Source organism: Leucoraja erinacea, chromosome 10 (assembly GCF_028641065.1).
Source record: "Leucoraja erinacea ecotype New England chromosome 10, Leri_hhj_1, whole genome shotgun sequence".
NCBI lineage: Eukaryota > Metazoa > Chordata > Chondrichthyes > Rajiformes > Rajidae > Leucoraja > Leucoraja erinaceus.
Window position 1 is genome coordinate 61,301,354 of NC_073386.1, and position 5,016 is coordinate 61,306,369.

The 5,016-nt window shown below is 49.9% G+C and overlaps 1 pseudogene; it reads right to left on the bottom strand.

Annotated features, from left to right (window-relative positions):
• Nucleotides 1–745: 745 nt before the first annotated feature.
• On the bottom strand, nt 746–2,099 carry LOC129700668 (protein FAM110C-like; annotated as a pseudogene).
• Nucleotides 2,100–5,016: the final 2,917 nt, after the last annotated feature.

A 5,016-nucleotide genomic window follows, 5' to 3' on the forward strand; every position in this document is an offset into this window, starting at 1 on the left:
AGTGGTCTCCAAATTCAGCCGCCTGCTTCCGTGGGGAGCTTGAACTGCGGTGAAAACATGTTTTTTACTCTAGCTCCACTGGAGCTTCCACGACGACCCAAACCCCTGGCCTTCTCCATAGCTACTCTGGGCCCGCTATAGAGCGGCCCGGTGAAAAATGGACTTACCTGGTCAGAGCAGTTTGAAACTGTTCCGACTCACGCCATGCGCTGGACGCATTGACGCGCATGGGGGCTGGCGGACTCTTCACGTAGTCACTCGCGTGACTTTGAAATAAAATGTGAATGCTTCATTCAGCATAATTCCGACTGGTAACTATGCACTTCGTCCGAGCACATTATTGCATGTGCCATGCAAGCTGTCTTGAATGACCACCTAAACTGTCATTTGACAACCTAAAAAGCTGCCTAGGTTACCCGGCTGGCAACCAGGAACGAAAGTTAAGTGAGAGCCCTGAGTGGGAGAAGGGGAAGCGTGGGGGGGGGGGGGGGGGGGGGGGGGGGGGGGAAAAGAAGGGGGGGAAGAAGGAGGGGGGGAGAGGGGTGTTCAGTCTACACTCACTGAATCCATCCCTTTGAAAAGTTAGAGATGGTGATTGGATCTGGAAGCAGACAAATACATCTGTAAATAAAACTGGACGGATATCTTTTCATTTGCACAATTGATTTTATTGTATTAATTTTAATATATTAATGCATTAAAGTAAGAATATTTTACAACCCATCTGTGGTCCCTAACCCAAGCCCTAACCGTAACCGGTGGTCACCAGCAGGACAGCATACGTCAGAGTGTGACAGGCGCACGACATGATGAGACAGCCAGATGTCGCTCCTGGATTTTGAACATTCCAAAATCCAGCGGCGACAAGGAGACATCGAGCGTCACTACATGCGTCACCACGCATCAAGCCGCTTCACAACCCGACCACGACGCGACAACCTCTTTTCAGGCTGTCGCTGAAAATGTCACCCAAGTGGGACAGGCCTTTCACGGTGCAAAACATGAGGGCAAGGCTTTCAAAGGCAGCGCGGTGGCAAACTTCTCCCTGGCCAGGTTCTCGATCACCTCAAGCTCGAATCCACAGTGCTCGAGGAAACTGTCCAAGCCCGAGCAGGCTCGGGAGAAGCGCAGCTGAGGTTGGAGTGCAAGCGCCATAATCTGTCTTCACCAACCTGCCGCTTGAGCGGCTCCTTGGAGCGACCTGATGCTGCTTCTCGTGGCGCTGCTGGCGTGGTTACTTGCGCACCCTGGGATGCTGCTGGTGTGGCGACTGGTACTTCCTGGAGTGCTGCTGGTGTGGTGATTGGTACTTCCTGGAGTGCTGCTGGTGTGGCGATTGGTACTTCCTGGAGTGCTGCTGGTGTGGCGATTGGTACTTCCTGGAGTGCTGCTGGTGTGGCGACTGGTACTTCCTGGAGTGCTGCTGGTGTGGCGATTGGTACTTCCTGGAGTGCTGCTGGTGTGGTGACTGGTACTTCCTGGAGTGCTGCTGGTGTATTACTTGTGCGCCCTGGGGTGCTGCAGCCTCTGTCCCCTCTGCTAATTCTCCCCCCTTCCGACGTTGCTGCTCCCGTTGCCAGCCCCTGCTGCTTGTCGCCCCGGCCACTAGAGCCGGGCAGCAGCCAACGGGCCAGGCTGCCACTGCCCTTGAAACTGCGGGCGCTGCTGGTGGCCGTCGCTCCCCGCACGAATTCGCACTTCTGCCGGTACATGACCAGCGAGTCGGGCCTGAGCTGCTTCTTGGAGTTGGAGTGATGCACAATGTCAGGCGGGAGCACCAGCTGCCCGCTCTGCTGGGTGCTGCCGGAGGCCAGGTAAATCTTTGTGTTGCTGCTGGCCCTGGTGCCACTGCCGCTACCTTCCTCGAGGGCAGAACTGCCCAAACCATTGGGGTCCACTTTGCACCCCCTTGCCATCTGGCCCTTCAAGTACTTGGCCTTGTCGGCAGCCAGTCTCTCCACGGCGCTGTGCCGACCCCCCCCCCTGTCCCCCTCTATTTGACTGCGGAGGTAGCCGGGTCCTTTGGTCATGAGCCTGAGCGACAGAGGGATGCTCGCCTGAGGCGGCATGCTTGCAGTGGGCGCGATCTCGCTCGGCATCTTACTTTGATCCAGCCAACGAGTACAAACACATTTTCACATCTTCGAAGAAGCAAAGACCAGGACTCCCATGAGCAATGACAGGCTGTCTGCAATTGCCTTAATCCACATTCACTATGACTTTGCCCATAACTTGCACAAAGTCGTGACTAGGTTTGTGCAGTTACATTCTTGGAAAATGGAACTGGAAAACATGATTTATGGCTGAATGGAAATATCTGCAGGCGTGCCACGAGTGTCCATCACCTGCATCACTACACCAGGACTTCCATGAGCAGTGACATGCTGTCTGCACTCACCATAATGCATATTCAATATGACTTGCACAAAGTGATGAGTAGGTTTGCACAATTACAATTACATTCTTGGAAAATTGAACTGGAAATTGTGATTTTTGGCTAATGGCAATATACGCTGGTCTGCCAAGAGTGCTTTCAAAGTCTGTGAGAGGAACCCTGAACTGTCTGCTAATCCCCTCACACTTTGGGAGCCCAAACAGGGCACTGCAAGAAGAGGTAGAAGTTGGGCTACCAACATCCGTGTACTAGCTGTGGAATAGAATAGAATAGAATAGAATAGAATAGAATAGAATAGAATAGTTTCTTTATTGTCATTGTAACATGAACCATGTACAACGAAATTTAAAAATGTCGGCCAGTCAGTGCACCATTCAAACATTTCTAAAAGCTAACAATACATACAAGGTAAAATATTAGAAGATAAACAACTAAAATAAATATCACAAAAATAGCACGCATAAACACCCAACCCTCCATCCTTCTGTCGATTTCACAGTGTACCACAGTCCCTTAGTATGTCTCGCCCCTGCGTTCCTTGGCGGCTACATTTAGTGCTTTTATAGCAGTGGGGTAAAAATTGTTTTTTAGTCTGTTCGTCCTTGTCCTTGTAGATCTGTACCGTCTGCCTGGCGGCAACAGTTCAAACAGGGAGTGTCCGGGGTGGGAAATGTCCTTTATGATACTCTGGGATTTTTTGGTGCAGCGGGAACTGTGTAAGTCCTCCAAGGTAAGGAGAGGGCAGCCGGCAATCCTCTGGGCGTTGTCAATGGCCCTCTGGAGCGCTTTCCTCTGAGCCGCTGTGCAGCTGGTGTACCACACGCATACACGCATCAATGGAGCACCGATAAAAGGACAGCAGCAGTCTCTGAGTGATGTTACTCTTCCTGAGCACCCTCAGGAAGTGCAGTCTCTGCTGGACCTTTTTCAGCAGCGCAGAGGTGTTCACGCTCCACGTCAGGTCCTCCTCAATATGGATTCCCAGGAAGCGGAAATCCGCCACCCTCTCCACACAGGCTCTCCACACAGAATGACACAGGCCTTGGACAACGTTAACAAACTGAGGACTGCCATTAAAGATAAAGTCACACTTTGGGAGACCAAACGGGGCATTGGGTAGGGCCACCTACATCAGTGTACTGTGGAACGACACATGCTTTGACAGCATTAACAAACTGAGGACTGCCATGCTGGATAAACTGGTCTGAGGTGCTATATTCGTGGAACCAGGGGTGGCATATAGGCTAAGGCCAACAAATGCCTTTGCATTAGTAGAAGTAGTGGTGAATGGCATAATGAGCACCTGAATGATTTTGCAGCAGTGCTGAGTGACAGTGAACTATGAACTAATTCCAGTCATGCTAGTCAGCGTCGCTCAACAATAGTAACACTGGGTGATTCTTTAAAATTCTACTCACCTTTGTGACATTTACCAGGAGCACCTGAATGATTATGCAGCATCATGCCAGCATGTTTGGTAAACTATATGATGAATTGTGAAATTTATGTTATGTTATGTAATTATATATTGGAAACAATCGAAACAAAATCAAAATCAATGTGTGTGTTTGTTTGTGGGTGTATGTCAGATTGGATTTTCAGATTAGATTTTTGGCGATTTTAGCGATTTCACTTTTACATTCGCATATCCACTCATCATTTAAATGTCGTCGTTTTTATGTACACATTTTTAATAAAATCCTAATAAAAGTGTGTGTGTGTGTGTGTGTGTGTGTGTGTTTGTGTACATGTGTGTTTGTGTGTGTGTGTGTGTGTGTGTGTGTGTCATTTTGCATGTGAAATGTACTTTCGCGAAAACCAGAAGCAAAAACTTGGAGATTTTTACAATTTCGGTAGGGATTTAACTTACGATTTCATAAATGCACTCCTCTCTAGATTTGGTCAATTATTCCCCCAGATTTTGAATAAAATTGTTCACAAAACATCAAAAAATTAAAAAAATCAAACTGCTGCATGAGTCACAGTGCCACCGCACAGATCCAGTCACAATGGATCTCATTTACATATATGACATCACAATGGGACAGGGATGGGAGATTGGAACCTTCACGTGGTACAATCACATCACAATCGGACAGGAGTGGGAGATCTCTCCCCCTCCATGACATTTAAAAAAATATTAATGTTGCCCAGCTGCTGAGAGTATTCCCCCTTCCCCCTCCACACTCTCCTACCGCCATCCCTCCACCCCATCCCCTCCCCACCCTCCCCCTCCCTTCCCCCCCACCTCTCTCATCCCTTCCTCCCTCTCCCCTTCCCCCCCCTCTCTCCCTGTCTCTCCCTCTCTCTCCTCCCATCCCAGCCCCCCCCCCCCCTCCCCCGCAACCACACGTCTTGGTCTAGTTACCATTAAAATCCCCAGCGTTGCTAAAAATCTCAGTGATCTGTACAGAAGCCATGAAAACTTGGTTTGGCTTGGCCAGGCTGACTCTGCAACATCGCCACAACGGGCCGTCATGGTCAGGTTACAAACTCTACATGTGGCGGCACGGTGGCACAGCTGTAGAGTTGCTGCCTTACAGCGCTTGCTGAGCCGGAGACCTGGATTCGATCCCGTCTATGGGTGCTGTCTGTACGGGGGTTGTACATTCTCCCCGTGA